The sequence below is a fragment of the Mobula hypostoma genome, chromosome 3 (assembly GCF_963921235.1).
Source record: "Mobula hypostoma chromosome 3, sMobHyp1.1, whole genome shotgun sequence".
NCBI lineage: Eukaryota > Metazoa > Chordata > Chondrichthyes > Myliobatiformes > Myliobatidae > Mobula > Mobula hypostoma.
In genome coordinates, this window is record NC_086099.1 from 142,431,395 (window position 1) to 142,450,548 (window position 19,154).

At 39.7% G+C, this 19,154-nt stretch overlaps 1 pseudogene; it reads right to left on the reverse strand.

The window, feature by feature from the left end:
* Positions 1 to 19,154, reverse strand: part of LOC134343747 (uncharacterized protein K02A2.6-like) — a 62,830-nt pseudogene that overhangs the window by 33,446 nt on the left and 10,230 nt on the right.

The following is a 19,154-nucleotide window of genomic DNA, read 5'->3' on the forward strand; positions in this document are numbered from 1 at the left end:
ATCTTTTGGAACTCTAACCTTCGAAATAGCCTCATTTTATAGATAGTCTTATCCTGGAAACATATCTATTCTCATGATTTGTATTATGTATTAAACAAAAAAGTTAAAATACGTCATATGAAGGGAATGTATTTGAAATTATCCATTATTGATCATTTCAATTGATAAGCTGTTTTTGTTACTAATGAACTTTAATTCTGTTGGACTAACATGATCAGTGGAACTTCTTTACTTCATTATTTTATCAGCAATTTTGCTCTTGTTAAATATAATTGCTATTCCACTAAGTAAAACCTTTAATAGCAATTCTGCATTTGATTTTGTACCATTCAATGCCAGTTAATTCCCTCAATCTACAGAAACTGCAATTAAAAGGATGTTTTCCATTTGCTGGGCTAACCATTGTCCTTGCATCCATTATCACTGATTACTGCTCACTGAAATGTAGGAACCACTGTGCAATGACACGATTTTAATTAAATTCCCTCATTAAGTAGTTGATTACCTAATATTGAAACCTGCCAATGCCATGGGCTTTGATTTTAATGAGAGCACAGGAGGGTCAGCAAGGGGGGAGGTGGATTCAAATGAGTTTGTGGAGTATATAAACCCAACTCAGCCTATAGATATCTGTAACGCACATCAAAGTTGCTGGTGAATGCAGCAGGCCAGGCAGCATCTCTAGGAAGAGGTAGAGTCGACGTTTTGGGCTGAGACCCTTCGTCAGGACTAACTGAAGGAAGAGCTAGTAAGAGATTTGAAAGGGGGAGGGGGAGATCCAAAATGATAGGAGAAGACAGGAGGGGGAGGGATGGAGCCAAGAGCTGGACAGGTGATTGGCAAAAGGGATATGAGAGGATCATGGGACAGGAGGCCCAGGGAGAAGGAAAAGGGGGAGGGGGGAAAAACCCAGAGGATGGGCAAGAGGTATAGTCAGAGGGACAGAGGGAGAAAAAAGAGAGAGAGAGGAAGAATGTGTGTATATAAATAAATAATGGACAGGGTACGAGGGGGAGGTGGGGCATTAGCGGAACTTAGAGAAGTCAATGTTCATGCCATCAGGTTGGAGTCTACCCAGGTGGAATATAAGGTGTTGTTCCTCCAACCTGAGTGTGGCTTCATCTTTACAGTAGAGGAAGCGTGGATAGACATATCAGAATGGGAATGGGATGTGGAATTAAAATGTGTGGCCACTGGGAGATCCTGCTTTCTCTGGCGGACAGAGCGTTAGTGTTCAGCAAAACGATCTCCCAGTCTGCATCGGGTCTCGCCAATGCATCTCCCCTATTTCACACACTCAAACGCATCTCCCCCATTTCATGCACATCTGCTGTCACTCCATCCTCTGTCACCCCACTAGGAATAGGGTTCCCCTGGTCCTCACCTACCACCCCACCAGCCTCCGGATCCAACATATTATTCTCCGTGACTTCTGCCACCTCCAACAGGATCCCACCACTAAACACATCTTTCCCTCCCCCCCACTCTGCTTTCCACAGGGATCGCTCCCTATGCGACTCCCTTGTCCATTCGCTCCCCCTCATCCCTCCCCACTGATCCTCCTGGCATTTATCCTTGTAAGCGGAATAAATGCTACACATGCCCTTACACTTCCTCCCTTACCACAACACCTTGTATTCCGTCTGGGTAGCCTCCAACCTGATGGCATGAACGTTGACTTCTCTAACTTCCGCTAATGCCCCACCTCCCCTCTGCACTCAATCCATTATTTATTTATGTACACACATTATTTCTCTCCCTCTGTCCCTCTGACTATACCCCTTGCCCATCCTCTGGGCTTTTCCCCCCCTCCCCCTTTTCCTTCTCCCTGGGTCTCCTGTCCCATGATCCTCTCATATTCCGTTTGCCAATCACCTGTCCAGCTCTTGGCTCCAACCCTCCCCCTCCTGTCTTCTCCTATCATTTTGGATCTCCCCCTCCCACTTTCAAATCCCTTACTCACTCTTCCTTTAGTTAGTCCTGACGAAGGGTCTCGGCCTGAAACGTCGACTGTACCTCTTCCTAGAGATGCTTCCTGGCCTGCTGCGTTCACCAGCAACTTTGATGTGTGTTGCTTGAATTTCCAGCATCTGCAGAGTTCCTCGTGTCTATGCATATTTGTTGTCATTTTTATGGCGTAGGGTTTTGTGAGTTGTGAATGCCGCTCAAAGGGCATGTAAACACTTTATTAACATGCTTAGCCTAGATTTCCACAGTGGGGATGGAGCCCAGTTTAAATGTGATGGTTGTTGCAGGAAATCCCAGGCAGACAAATGCTGGCATTAAATAAGGGAGGTAAGAACTGTTGCATGAAGGTGCATCACAAATGTAATCCCAGTCTCACAAATATAAACAATCAACTTTCCTTCTGCCATTTGTAATCTCTGGCACCCACATTCCCCTACCTCCAGCATTTTATGTGTGTTGCTCTGGATTTCCAGCATCTGCAGAATATCTTGTGTTACTCATTCCCACAGAGACGTTCCCCTTAAAGCCATAATCTCAGATTTAACCCATTCATTAAATGACCCTTTTCTTTTACCACAAGTGTCCACTTTCCCCACCACCTGTAGCTCCCAGCAACCTTCAACCAAAACTCTTTTCACCTTTCCCCTTTAACAAAGACTATCACCAAGATAATGACGTTGAGAGATCAAATGCAAAAGGAGATCATGCTAGAATTGTGTAAACCATTAGTTAAGCTTCAGCTGGTGTACTGTATAGTTCTGGCCAGTGTATTATAGAAAGAATGTGACAGGATTACAGAGGGTGAAAAGCAGATTTACAAGGGCATTACAGGACTAGAGAAATACAGCTATGAGGAAAAACTGGCTCAGCTGGTCTATTTTCTTTGAAACAAAGGAGACTAAAAAGAGATTTATTAAGGTATAAATGCAATTATAAGTTATCTAGACAGGTTAACCAGAAAGAGTGTACTTCCCTAGCAGAGAGGTCAGTCACAAAGAGACAAAGATTGAAATTTACAGTACATGATAAAAAGATTGAGCTCTGGAACCCACTGTCTGAAAAATACTGCAGACAGAAACTCTCAATATGTAAACTGTACTTGGATGAACACTTGCAGAATAGTAACCTACAGGGCTATGGACTAAGTGCTAATTAACCTAAAGCCTAATTTCAGCTTAACTCCAGCATGGCTGTCCTAAGTCCATCTGTAAACGAAGGAGAGTTGGGCATGGGGCTAGCAACTGCTTCCCATAAAATAGTCAAAGCTATAAAAATGCCAAAAGAAACTCCAAAGATGACATCCCTGGGGGAGGAAGGACCTTTACCTGGAAGATGTATGAAGGCATGAGTTAAAAGCCACAAGTTCATGGAAGCCATGAAAACTAATTAACCTTTTAGAGGCCGGTCACAAACACTAGGTGATCTGATGCCAAGTAGTTGGGCTACACCAGGCACAACTTGAAAGACTGGGCAAGGACAGAGGACTTCGGTGAGCTACTGTTGATGGCCTATGCCCCCGTAGGGATGTTGGGATTAACAACAACTATCTTCAAGCACAGAATGAATGCCTCCTTCTGTGTTGTAAATGTTCATGATATCCTGCTATCTTTCTTCTTACCCAGCAGATAGTCAGCCTGCCAGTTTAGCCGGTTACTGGGTGGGAACCAAACGGAAGCAATTAAGTAATCCTTTTGGTAAATCTGCCACAGTTCCTATTTTCCAGCCTTGGCTTACTCCCAAGACCTTTTGAGTTTACCCTTCCCAATTAGCGGAGGGGCTTTAAAATCAGTCTCTTTTTTCCCAGGCATTAATGGGCAATACTTTAAAATTAATCACATTTTCTGACTTGACCTATAAATGCTAAAGGCTAATATTACTGTAATTTAAAACATATCAACAGTGTGCTTCACTGGCACTTCATTCTTTTCAGATTAGTCCTTCCCTTAAGCTGCTGATGAAATTTGGGAAATGTAGATTGCTAATGCCTACACCTGAACCACTGTTCAATGCCATTATATTCATAGGTCAGTTAACTTTTTCAAAAGGTTTTTAGGCAAAAGTTTGTGAAGGAGAAGTCTTACATAAAATGTAATTGACAAATGCGAGACATCACCTACTGCTTTTTATTTAGCACATGATTTGGGAAATATAAGAGAAAGATTTACAAAATGGTTCATGGCTACCACTGAATGAGGAAAAGGCCAGTTTATTTTTTCTTAACAGGTAAAAATATATTCAAACGATCCAGAGAGACTAAAATAGAATCAGGTACCACAGTGGGAAAGCAGAAGTAAAGTGCTTTGATGGACCAGTTGCATGATTCATGGTGATTGGAGAAAATAAAAAGGTAGATGAGTGCACAGGCAGCAGTCTTTCACTGCACTGGCACTGAGTCGTTCTTTATAATGGAACTCCCCACCAGGAGAAAATGCTGCGGTAAGTGGCTGGGGTAAGTGCTCGCTGATGATTACCATTGTTATTTCTTCAGTGAAGATATGAAAACCATGTTCCTCATGCACAGCGTTGGCATTTATGAATGCTTTTGTTCTTTATATAGATATCTATGCATTTATTTGCCCCTTCTTACTTTATGTACTTAGTCTTAATTGGTTCTTGTCACATTATGTCTTGTGATGTAAGGACATAAGGAAAATGGCGTGGCACTATTCTATTCATGTTAATCTATGCTGAAATTGTTAGAGAAATTGAATTCCAAAGTGAATTGAACTCTCCTGTTGATTACTCCTGTCCCAGTCATATTCACTTCTCCTGTCGGCCTGTCATCTTAGGATTTGCACGGTGACAATGAAGGTTTTAACCACAGAGTGATGACAGTGACTTTTCATTCCCACACTGTTGCATTCTTGTCAGATTGCAGGGAAGATGGTAGGAGGGACTGAACAATACAAAGCGATGGAGTGAGAACAGGTTAAAGGAACATCATCTCTGCAAAAATTAAAATGACTTTTCCTTTCATCACTTTTTCTCAATTCTGATGAAGGGTCTCTTCAGCTGATCAGCTAAGCCACCTGACTGCCATAGTATTTCCAGCATTTGCTATTTTGATTTTTGATATTATTTTTAAAAATTTTCACTCTTCTGTTGGAATGAACAGTGGCTCTGGGAAACTTGGTTGCAAGGTTATTGGGGTGTTTGTTACCCCAAACTAGGTGAGAATTGTGAGTACAAAGGAGGTGTAAAGAATCTTCAGTGAGCTACAGACAAGCTGAGTGATTGCGTGATAACATGACAGATGGAATATAATATGGAATGTAAGCCACCACCATAGTAAGGATAGGGTTCTCTTTGTCCTTACCTATCACTCCAGGAGCCTCCATATCTAGCACATAATTCTACATATCTTCCACCATCTACAATAGGATCCCACGACTAAGCACATCTTTCTAATCCTACCTCCACCCCCCCGCTTTCCACTTTCTGTAGGAGTCACTCTTCCTTCCAGCCACTCATCACTGAAGGTGGGACAAGTGCTACGCCTCCTCCCACCCTACCATTCACGGCCCCAAACAGTCCAACCTGGTGAGGCGACATTTGACCTGTGAGTCTGTCAGGGTCATCTACTGTATCTGGTGCTGCTGGTGTGGCCTCCACTACACCGGTGATACCACTTTGTTTTGCACCTTCGCTCCGCCTGCCAGAAAAGGCCAGATTTCCCAATGGTCACTTGTTTCAATTAAAGATTCCATTCCCATTCCAACATGTCAGTCCGTGGCCTCCTCTACTGTCATGATGAAGCCAAATTCAAGTTCAAGGAGCAACACCTCTTATTCAAACTGGGTAGCCTCCAACCTGACAGCGTGACCATCAATTAATCTAGCTTTCAGCAATTTCTCCCCCACTCTTCTCTCTTTGACCATTCCCCCTTCTAGATCCCCTCCTCATCCCTTCTCTTCTTCTTAACTTCCCATTACCACCCTCTGGTGCCCCTCCTCCTTCTCTTTCTCCATGGTCCACTATCCTCTCCTATGTGATTCCTTCTTCTTTGGCCCTTTGCATCTGCCACCTATCACCTCCCAGCTTCTTACTTCATCTCTCCCCCCCCCACTATTTACCTTCCCCTTTACCTGGTCTCACCTATAACCTGCCAGCTTGTAGTCCTTCCCCTCCTCCTACCTTCTAATTCTGACTTTTGCCTCCTTCCTTTCTATTCCTGATGAAGGATCTTGACCCAAGAAGTCGACTGTTTATTCCCCTGCATGGGTGTTGCCTGACTTGCTTAGTTCCTCCAGCATTTTGCGTATGTTGCTCAAAATTCCCAGCTTCTGCAAAATCTTTTGTGTTTATGATGTGTGAGTTTTTCCTCTTTGCTGCACTCTTCAGGAAAGTGAGGCTCTTGGTTTAACTGTGACAAAGTGAGTAGGGTTAAAGTTCAAAGAGACCCAGGTGTACTCATAGTTCAACCTCAGAAATACACCCAGGCTAATCAGAAATTAAACGTCAAAAGATATTGAATGCTTTTGAATATCCATAATATTCTAACTGAATTATGCTATAAAATATTAAAATAATTAAAACGTTTAAAACTTAAATATTATTTAAAACATTAAAATTAATTTAAAACAGAAATAAATTAATATTAACTGCATTTAAATTAACTGAATTAATTCTAAAAACTGTAAATTATCTGAAAACTACCTCTAAGTGGTGTCACTGAATCGCTGGCTGAATTAAGGAGAATCGACTGCATGGAGTCAGCTTCAGTAAGGGCAGCAGATTATCTCCTACGAAGAACATTACTAACCCACGTTATGTTTTCTACAACAATCCATTGTTTTGTCGTCACGATTAATTCCAGTTTGAATTAATTACTTGAGTTGCCCAGCTGCCTTGGAAGGCTTCAAACTCATGGCTTTGGAACAATGGTGAAGAAATTTTCTCACTCGTCCAGGGGCTTATCACTATTTAGCTTGAATGGGTTTACTACCAGTTGCAGGATAACTGATTGGAAATGTCTATTCGATAGATTGGAAATTTGTATTATTTATAAAGTGATGGAAAGTTTTGTGACGATAGCAATGTGTGCAGTGGTACCAAAAACCCTGTGGAAGTTTGAGTTTAGATAGACTGGGCACAGACCCAAGGAGCTGGTTCAGCAGCCTACAGGTGTATTGAATTATAAAAAAGTGAAGCAATTTGAGCATATCAAGCTGCTATAGGAATTGTAAGCAAGATTCATTGAGACTCGGGACAAATGAAGGCAAAATCATTTTTTACAACTTGAGTAGATGAGCAACACTCTGTACACTAGACAACTGCTTGAAATGCTTTCTTAAAACAGGCTTTATGAAAACCTCACTACTAAATCCTCCATTGTGGCTATCACGAAGGACCATGTTTGTGTTACATTACCTCCTGCTTGCAAGTGTCTAAATTCTAATTAATACGTATGTTTCCTGTTTCAATCATTATAGACTACTGAAGAAAAACATCTTTAAGATTGTCCAGTTGACCTTTCGCAGCTGCTGACGTCCATTATAGGATTATTAGTTCTATGCTGGCGATTACCCTTTTGTAAGGATGTGAAGGTCTCAGAGAAGATACAAAACAGATCTAATTGAATCCAAGGCCGAGGGTTCTTAGTTACAAGGAAAGACAGATAAGTTATCATTATTCTCCTTGGAGGACAGAATGTTGAGAAGATATTTGACTGAGGTGTACAAGATTATGATGGGTTTAAATAAAGAGAATTAGTTCCATTAATGAATTGTCCAAGGTTTGGAGGAATCAATTCAAAGTGGTGGACAAAAGATACAAGGAGATGGAGCTTTTTAAGACAGATTGGGTAAGATCTGGAACTCATTCTCTATAAAAGCATGAAAACAAAGTCAATCATGCCTTTCAAGAAAGAACTAAATAGATAATTAAGAAAACAACTTGCCATAGCTATGGGGAAAGTGGAGAAGAACAGGTCTAATGAGATTGCCCCATAAAGAATTGATTAGATCAACTAAATGGACTTTTTCTTCTTGTAATAACTCTATGATTTCTATAACTTACTCCTATGACCTATTCTCACACTTAAATTAAGGCATGACCACATAATGCTTAAATTAACTCGCTTTGCATCTTAAAGTAATTTCAGGGCTAGCACTAACTGCTGCATTTTTAAGATGAAAATGCTTTCTTATTTTCTGGAAGGTCTGAGGATGTGCATACTGGCTAAATTATGTCTTTGCTCAGATTTTTTTTATTTCAGATGGGGTAGACCATTTTTGATGAGGTACATTTACTTAAAAAGCAGCACAAATAAGATGATGCCAATTTACAATGCTGATGAGAGAAAGCAAACACTCAGCGCTTGATTCACTGCTACATTTATTTAAGTAAGCTTTGCCTCTTTGAAACTTAATTTTCATTCACAGCTTTGTTTAATTGTGAATAGTAACTTGAGATATTTTTTACTTGTGGTTCCAATTTCACATCAGAAAATGAATAATACTATTATGCATTTAGGCACCTGTGGAATGATTGCCAATGAGTTTGGAATTGTGGAATACATTGTGTTACTTTCATCATCAAGTGCACAAACGCAAACGAGAAGAAAAAAGAAGTTTTAAAAATGCTATTATTTTGAGACAGAGATTGTAATGTCAGGACATCACTTTTATTGGAGTTCAGTCAAATTGTCATTTAAGAGGCGAGCAATCCTGAAATTTGTTGCAATCAAGGCTATTCAGATCAGTAAATGACAAACAGACTGGGTCTCGTTTTCTCTGAAGATAGATAAACATCTGAGAAATGAAGCAATAGAGGGGCTCACTGATCAATTTAGATGAAAAAGATGGGAGATTCAAGTCTAGCACAAGTACAGCAAAGGACTGGTTTTTATTATATGTCCTCTTTCTGTGTTGTAAGTGCATTGTAACCTAATGCATGTAATTTAGAACAGACTATAAAGCCTTTAAAAACCTTTAATTCTTAGAAGTTTGTTATTTTTGGGATGAGCAAATGAGAAGTCAAAACGTATTTTCCACGCCTCCTCGATGTGTTCACTTGTGGGCTACCACCTATTCTAAAGAATGTTAATGTACCAACTGTTTTTTTAAAATAATTATTGGATATGCCACAAAGTGTACAAGGTAAATAATTATAGAATACAGAATAAAGTGTAGTGCAGGTAGGCAATAAGGAGCAAGATCATAATGAGGTCAAGTGTGAGGTCAAGAATACATTGTATTGTACCAGAGAACATTCAGTATTCTTATTAAGTCAGTGTAGCTCTTTTTTGAGCCTGGTGGCACCTGATTTTGGGCTCTTTATTTTCTGTCTGATGGGAGAGGAGAGAAGAGAGAATGTCTGGGGTAAGTGGGATCTTTGATGATGGTATCTGCCAAAGTGGCGCCAGTAAACCATGGTGACATCCTGTGGGCTGCTAACGAAACTTCTAAATATACCTCTTCTGAATTACACTTACTACAATCTGCACCCTGTAATTTCTCTTTAAGCAGTGTAATTTTGAACCATTTTAATGAATTAGCGATTTCATGATCTTCTGGAGGACTCAACAGACTTAGCTCTCCAGCATGCAAGTACTGCACCTCTACACAGACAAAACTACATCACCATAGCCAGAAGAAACGGAAGAGGTGAAGACACCAAGTCAGGATGAAATGGCAACCAATGGAAGTTCCTCTATGCAGCATCTTGTTAACAAATGTATCATTGCTGGAGAACAAGACTAGGGGTAAGATTGCTGATGCCAGGTTGGCCCAGAAGTAGCACTCAGAAGGAAAGACTCCTTGATGGGTACTTATTGGAACATAGAAAAATAAAGTATGGGGATAGGGTCTTTGCCAGTCACCTGATAATCCTACGGGTTTGAAAAACCAAGTTCCTTTGGCCCACAATGTTATGCCAAACTACTAGTAATTAAACGCCTTACTAAACTAGTCCATTCTGCCCTCACAAGCCCACATCCCTTCATTCTCTGCACACCCATGCACCTATCCTAAAGCCTCTTAAACACCTTATTGTGGTTGTCTCCACTGCCAACCCTGGCAACACTTCCTCGGCACCCACCTTTCGTTTCTGGGTCTCAGAAAAAGTAATTTCAAACTTACTTCAGAATGCCCCATCAGATTCCAACACCTGGAATGGATATTGAAGTGCATTAAACACGGTCTGGCAACTTCCAATTTAACATACAGTAGTTGTGCTTTATAATGTGTCTATTTGTAAATCAAAGGCATCTTTTGCTAGACAAGGGCTAATGTTTTAGGTACCAATTAAGAATGAGATTGGCATTAATTTTGAACCTTGGCATGCTTGGTGTGACTGATTTTCCTTGTTCTCCCTCTGATGGATTGGTAGGGATGCCAATTAGAATTTCATGGAAAAAAAAAATCAGAAAATGCTGAAAATGGACTAAAGTACTTCAATCTGAAACAACTGAACACCATCTTTCTTTACTTTCTGAAATTTCTTTCTGATTTTGCTGCTGTATTTTTCCAACACTTTCTGTTTCTATTTCAGATTTCCAGCATACATAAGTATTTTAGATTTTCATTTCATACGTCATGAAATTCCACTGAGGTCTCTGGCATCATTAGATCAACAGCCACATAGAGACAGTGTCAGGAAGTGGCAGTTTAAAATTCTGTTCTCTCTTGGTAAAAGAGCGTATTCCAGACCATACATCACCTTCTTCAATTCCTGGACACGTGGTCACTGGGACACAAGGCCAGTCTACCATCGCAGCTGCGGAAAATATTCATCCTTTAAAACAAGTTTCTCCAAGTTAGACCAAAGGTTCATGTGGCACTGTAACAACCCTTCTCTCAAGTATCTTGCTATTCAACAGATGTAACAAACAAAGGTTTAAAGTCCTTGCATATCATACATTAACGTTCAATTAAATTCAGCTGGTTCATAGAATTAGCATATGCAAAATACAGATTGTTGCTAAACTATTGTTGCAATGTGCATGGTGGCATGAAATGTTGATTATGTTTATTTCCCTATTTTCAAGCTTTATGTTCTTGAAAATTGTATGTGAGATGCACATGTAATTCCGGATGGAGTAAAGTGATTTACAGTACTCACCTACTGACTTTCAGCTTCATGCAGATCCGGCAGATCATGATGCCACTTGGTGTGAAATGATGATTTAATGCAAGTTCTGCCACTTTCAAACTTCATGAACAATGCACAGTTGAAGATTTCTTAAAGAAAATGAATGACTCATGAGCAGCACTATTTAAGAGGATCATAAACTACTAACAGATGAGTTGATAGATGATATCTTCTGTATATTTCATTTGCAAATGCTAGTTCATTAAATTCAATGTTATATGAAGTTTCAGAAATTAAAAGAGAGAGAGGCCTGGCTTGCAGCAATATACAGTACATCCTTCATAAATTTGAAAGTTTGCACTGATATGAGCTGATTCCTTGCAAGAGGGCAAGCTGCTAGAGAGGAAGGAACAATAAAGATTCAAAGTAGAGGCAACAACTCCTGTGTGCACTGTTCTCTCCAAGCTGCGCGGGTGTATGGCCATGCAGTAATTGAAATGCTCCCACGCACATAGCCTCTGTTGCAACGCACCTGGAGTTTTCATTTTATATAATGTTAATATAATATTGAAATTATGGTAATAATTAGAAAAGTGTAGCAATTATGCAAAATATAGAAGCACTGCTGCAAAGAGTGTATACAATGGTTATTGTATGGTCATTTGTTCAAAAAACGAAAGATAGAAGAATGAGCTAATGTCACAGAATGTGATATTCAAAGGTTCAAAGATTCACTTACTATCAAAGAATACAACTCTGAAATTCTTCATTTCTCTGGGTAGTCGAGAAACCATGAAAGAAAAGAAAGGAAGCATAATCATCAACCTCCAAATCCCACTTCCCACAAAAAAAAACAAACAAAAACAGAACAGACACATCAAACACCCTCACCCTAAATCCCTCCTACCACACAAAAAAACCATACAAAATTGATTAAGCATATCTACTCCCAAATCTCTCCTCCCACACAAAAAAAAACAACAAAATGGATCAGGCACATCAATACCCATCTCCCTCTTCCCGCACAAAAACGGGAAAAAAATGGATTAGGCACTTTGACCCCTAAATTCTCCTTCCCGCACAAGAAAACAAGAAAAAAGATTGGGCAAAAAAAACGTAAAATATAAAAACTATAAGACTGAAGAAAAGAATCTATTTTCCAAGTCCACACCCATAACGCAGAAAAAACCTGGGTAATGCTCTCTGGGCGTAGCGGCAGGCTCACCCCTATCCTGTACAGAGCACCCAACCACAAAGCAAGCAGCCGGCGCCCACCCTCTGCACTCGCTTTGACGCTTCAATCTCCCTCATCGCTCAGTGGACAGTGGAAGCTATTATCAGTGAATCGGAGCCAATCATTGGCTTGCACCCCGGTCTTGCAGCCTTCTCCCCACAAGATTTGCTCACGCTACCTCTGTCTCCCCAGATCCTCTTGGAGACTGCAGAGTGCTGAAGCACCCGAACAATCGCCAAACAGCAAAACATAGGCTTCAACAGTTTCAGAATCACATTCCAGATGAGAAACACATGTAAAAGACATAAAAGAAATGAAAAAGATGGTTTTATGATCTATCCGGAAGATGTCAACCAAAAAGACGTTGTGTCATTTAGACAAAGTAAGATGGTTATCAAGACATTTTGCCATTGCTGCTTTAATGAGGAATTATGAAGTTTTGATCCAGTATTGCAAAGTTAATGAATGTAATGATCCAATCAGCAACTGCTGCCTGAAGATTTTGACCAATCCACAATGCTGAGCAGCATTAACTGTCCTTAACAATATTTTGAAGATCTGGTATTTCTTTGTAAATTCCCAGCGAAAAGCTGTTTGAAAACAGTTGAAGCACTACAATATGCAAAAGCAAAAATTAACCAGTTACTGTCACAGTATCATTTATTGGAGTGACAAAGTGAAAGACCAATTTGCATCTATAAGTTCTGACACTGATGCTGTGCTTATCATTCGATTCATTCAATGTGTGTGTAATAACTTGGATAATAGATTTCCTGACGATGAGTTAAGAGAATAGATGATGTAATAAGGATGAAGACGTATCTTTCATCCGGATGCAAAATTAATCTGGACAGTGTTAATGGACAATGGATTTCTAATAAAGACATGAGAAAAGTTTCATGAAACATGAAGGATTTTCTTTGTTGTACTGTGTTTCATCATACCCTTCAATTAATAAATAAAATCAAAAGTTTGTTGATATTTCAACCTCAATTCTAAATATTCATGGTAAGCATATCACAAGAAATATTTAAAAAGCTGAGCAGTTTTCAAGCCACGTAAACATTTCCTGCTCAGAGCAATGGTTAGTCTATGCAGCTTTAAAATAAAATTAGAGGGAACATTGCCTAATTGTCTTCAGGGAACAAGTTTCTTGCCTAAACTCAAATGAGAACTAACACTGAGACATCTTTGCTTCACAAAAAAAAAGCTGTTACTGAAATCTGAAAATTGTGGCAGCTGCAAATGGAGCCTAAGGAGAACAAGTACTGCAATGTCAAAATGTCTCAACTTTAATCTGTTTTCTTCTTTTCCTTGTTACTACTGCAGATGCAAACAATATTTCATAAGGTAGGTCACTGAGATTCTCTGTGCATAGAGAATAACCTTCAATTTGTTCTCTCGTGCAGGCAGGCAAGGCAAACAGTTGAAATGACGACGGGATTCCCGGGTGTGCAAGATGCTGCTGCGGCAGTCACATGGTTTTGAGGGGCCTCATGTGTATTCAGCCATTTTGTAACCCAGGAGGGATTTCACTTTCTCAATGCATAGCCTGTGTTTAAGCATCAGCTATGCGCCATTATGGTTTTGTATTCAATTAAAACACCTATTCTTGGGAACTAAATCTTTTCTTTTAAGCATTGTTTCATTTCACAACCTCTTTGTGATCTGCATGAGCATTATGTACTATCGCTACTGTTAGCAACCGCAGGATCACCTAGCAACATAAGATCTGAGGTAAATGCAGTCACGACTTTGTCACAAACTTTGTGCATATCTTGCAGTGTATGTGCAATATCACTAGAGGGTGCATTTCAATGATCTGTTTCCCTTTTTTGTGATTGAGTAGCTGTTAAGGACAGGGACAGAACAACATCTAACTTCATTGCAGATCTGCATCTTCATTCATGTTCACATAGCCACTCTGTAAGTTCTTCTTCACAAACAGTGATACTAGTTTTATTAGGCTCTGTGTGTATGATCTCTCAAATCTGAAGAGCTGAAGTTGTGTCAACACTTAGAAGTGAATCACAGTCATCTGAGAATATATGGAATGTCAAGTTGATACTCTTGAATTTGGAAGCTATTTTTGATGAAAACCTTCCTTGAATTGTCAAAGATGCCGATGTATTGTAACAAAAGTCTTGGCACTCCCTCAGTGAGGTAAAGCTTTGTGACAGTGAAGATTGTTGAAGAATTGTTCACTCATTATGTTGACAGATGCACCTGTTCCAATGAGTCAAATGACGTTTGATGCTACTGTCGTGGTTTCTCGTTTCTCACAAACGACAAGGAGACGCAGAAAATCCTTCAAGAAGTTTTAAACTTTAATTTGCAAATCAAAGCTGAGACAATCAGAAAGCTAGTCGCTGACTGCCCCCCGAGGCTTGTATACAGCATTTTTTATAGTAATTTCCAATCTTAGCTACATTATCATATCCAGTCGGCCTGTGATTACATATCATCAATATACCCACTCTCGACTTTCCACTATTGTTTTACTCCCCAATTTAATTATGTCCTAGTTTACATTTTAGACCAGGTGTCTCCTCATCCCTAACTACAGTTATTTCTTAATTAGTCTTATTTTGACATACTGCCACATATTTCATTACCTTACTCGCCACCGTTATCTTTCTACTTGGTTTCATTCTAGTTCTCTTCATGAATTAATAGTGATTAGGTCAAAAGTCATGGCTACATAGTGAATACCCTCTATTCAGCTAGCAGTGGTTACATAGTAAATATAGAAAATACAATGTATGCGTTTACATTTTCCAATACTACCTGTGGCAAAGTACTCTGAGGGATGCAGAAGTGTTGTTGATCTGACTTTAACACTTCCTATCAGTTCCAATGGTCTCAGATGCACCATATTTGTTCAATGACAAATTCTCATGAAATGACTGAATTTTCCACACAATTTACATTCTTACCTTAAGAAAAACATCCTGCTTTCTAGAGATAACTGCCATGACAATGTTGACCTCTTTAACTTCAGGATACTGGTAATTGTTCCCTGCACAGCAGATGGTTTTGTGAAAAATATTCTGTTTTTGTGTTTATCTTCCATTCTGATCATCTTCACATTATTGCCTTCTGATCTTTCTCCCTGACAACTCTACATTTTAACCCCTATCCTCAACTATTTACAGTTCACAGATGTTCCCAATTTCCATAACTTTTCTTCTTTTCTTTATGCTAAAAATCACACATTTTAAAAATAAAAAAAACATTAGAGATCCATGATTGGTTCTACCTTTTGTTTTGCCTAATGGAAAACCAATGGCTGTACCAGTGTCAATAAGGGTTCTAAAAATTGAGGAGACTGCACATATGTATTGAAGGACTATCTTGAATACCCCTGGCATGTCTTCACAGATGCTGCTTGACCTACTGAGTTCAAAGAAGACAGAGCATAGAACAGTACAGCATAATTCAGGCCCTTTGGCCTTTGATGTTTTGCCAACCTTTTAACCTACTCCAAAATTATTCTAATCTTTCCCTACCACAGTCTCCATTTTTCTTTCATCCATATGCTTGTCTAAGAATCTCTTAAATGTCTCTAATGTGAGTTACTATGAACAAAAAAAACTACTGCTGACATCCTCCCTACACTTTCCTCCTGTCACCTTAAATTATGCCCTCTTGTATTAGCGCTTGGCACCATGGGGAAAATATACCTGCATCCTTTCTTTCTTTGCCTCTATCTATCTTGTATACATCTATCAAGACTCCTCTCATTCTCTTTCACTCCAAGAGGAAATCCCCAGCTAGCTCGTCCTTTCCTCATGAGATATGCTCTCTAATCCTAGTAAATCTCCTCTGTGCTCTCTCTAAAGTCTCCACATTCTTCCTATAATGAAGTGACCGAAACTGAACACAATATTCCAAATGTGGTCTAACCAGAGTTTTATAGAGCTGTGACGTTATCTTGTGATTCTTGAACTCAGTCCTCATTCTAGTGAAGGCCAAAATATCTTAATCACCCCATCAACCTGTATGACAACTTAAAAGGATCCATGGATGTGGACTCCAAGATCCACCTGATGTGGTACTTGAAACTGACCTTGTACTCTCCCTTCAAGTTCAACCTTCCACTGTGTATCATTTTACACTTCTTCCAATTGAACTCTATCTGCCACTTTCAGAACTGTTCTGCATCCTATCAATGCCCCATAGGAATCTCCAACAACTTTCTACACTATCCAGAACACCACCAACTTGCATGTTATTTTCAAACTTACTAACCCACCCTTCCACATCCTCATCCAAATCATTTATAAAAGTCACAAAGAGCAGGGGTGTCGGAACAAATCAGTATGGAACACCACTTGTCAAGGACATCCAGGGAAAATATGTTCCATCTACTACCACCCTTTGCTTTCTGTGAGCAAGCCAACTTTGAATCCATGCAGCCAAGTTCCCATGGCTCCCATCCTCCTGACTTTCTGAATGAGTCGACCATGGAGAACCTTGTCCAATGCCTTATTAAACTCCATATACATCACTTCCACTACCCAACGTTCACCAATTTGTTTTGTTGCTTCCTCAAATATGTCAAGCAGACTCATGAGGCACGACCTGCCCCTCAAAAAGCCATGGTGATCATTCCTAATAAGACTATGCTTCTCTAAATGTTTGTAGATCCTTTTTCTGAGAATGCTATCCAATAGTTTTCCCACCACTGATGTAAAACTCTTTGGCCTGTAATTCCCAGGATTATCACTATTAACTTTGTTAAACAAAGAAACAGCATTTGGCACTCTCTAGTCATCTGGCACTACTCCTGTGACTAGTGAGAACACACCGATTATTGCTCATGGCACACCAATCTCTTCACTTACTTCCCATAGTAACCTAAAGATTTAAAGATTAACTTTGAAAGTTTAGCTTTATTTGTCACATTGAAACAGACAGTCAAATGTGTTATCAAATCAAATCAGTGAGGTTTATGCTGGACAGACCACAAGTGTCACCACACTTCCAACACCAACACAGCATGCCCATAGCTTACTATTCCTAACCCGTGTGTCTCTGGAATGTAAGAGGAAACCCACACAGTCATGGAGTGAATGTACTAACTCCTTACAGGCAGTGGTGGGAAATGTATCCCAATCGGTGCTCTATGGCTTTGTAAGGTGATGAGCTAACCACTACATAACCATGTCACCTAAGGTATAGTCCATCCAGCCCCTGGGGTTTGTCTATCCTAATGATATTCAGAAGTTTCAGCACATCCTCTTTCTTAATCTTGACATGTTCCAACATATTAGCCTATTTTACGCTGACCTGGCAATCATCATGGGTTCTTCTCACTGGTTAGTACTGAAATGAAGTATTTTGAATACTTTGCTTCAGTATTCATTGGTGAATAACAAAGCAAAATTACTCTAGCATTTATTTATTTTTCTAGATTATGCCATCTACTGTGTCTTCCCCATTTCACTGCCATCCTCCTTTGTTGATTGGTTTGCTTATAAATTTGGGAATCTCTTATGGAAAGGAACATGGGTTGACAGTGGTAATATCACAACCATGGACCCTGGTGGGCTGTGGGACAGGTTCAGGAATCAGTCAAGTGAGTATACACATTCTAGCTAATTACTATTCCACTATAGTGATATCTAACTCCCTTCCTTTTGTTCCAGTCTTGTTGAGACTTGACCAAAAGCACAGCATTTACACTCCTTGCCTACCCTCGCCCTTGTCCAGGAAAAAAAGACTACCATTTCAATTGATCCTGTAAAGGAGCAGCATTCATTGAATATTTCGTTATTTCTTCCAGCCACAGTGTTGGCATTGAACTTTCAGTCTGAGAGTTGGCCTCCTATTGATTGTTCTTCTTTTCCTTTACACCCTTCATATCCAAATGCTTCGACAGGTAAGGGAAGCAGGCAGCTTAACAAATATCTACTTAATCCACCTACAGTTTGGGAGTCAGAAAAGTTTCTGGGATGAGGGAGATGTCAGGTGAACGAAGTGTTAGTCACAAAAATCTTTTCACATTTCTTGCAGTGCATTTCCCCTTTAAGGGGTGCAGCCTGCCTTTAATTTACATTTATCAACTGTGATATTGGGTCCTCTGCTGAAGTGTGCAGTCAGAAAGTAAAGTGTGAAGCAAACTGTTGCCAATTTCTCCCTATTTTTTTTTGCGATGTTCAGAAGTGACTTTGACAGATGGTATGAATGAAAGTCTTAAAAGTCAAAGTAAATTTATTATCAAAGTACGTATATGTCACCTTGAAATTCATTCTCTTTCAGTCAATAACAGCAAACTAAAGAAATAGAATGGAACTTATGACAACTATACATAAAAAAACAACCAATATTCTGACGTGCTTAAGGATAATCAGTGGCAAGTTTGTGATCAGACTGTAACAATGCACTCCTCATAAAGTGGTTTACTGAAATTATCCACGAAAACTATCAGAAGGGTGGAATTGTATCATGATGTTTACCCACATCATCTTCAAGGCCAGGGGTGCAGCGTTAGCCGGAGCACACTGGAGCGCATCCGGCAGCTGTTAAGAAAAAAGCCGAAATAAACAAGCTAATTAATTAGGTGCCGTCCAGGGTGATTTGAGTATCTTAGAAACTGCTGATCTCCTGGGATTTTTACGCACAACAGACTCTGGGGTTTACAAAGAATGGTGCCAAAACAAAAAAAAAATCCAGCGAGTGGATTTAACAAGATGTTTTCGCTCACAGAACAGCCACTCGCTGGATTTTTTTTGATTTTTTGTTTTTGTGCTTCATGTGACAAATTTATCCCTCCAGCACATATTTTCATTTACTTTCCTGTTATAGCACATAGCCTGCGAGATGTGTTCTTCCAAAGGAGCGATATGCTTCTTCCCCAGTGGCATTCATTCAGAATTTGCAAGTTTAGAAATGCACCCCCGTTCAGGACGATGCA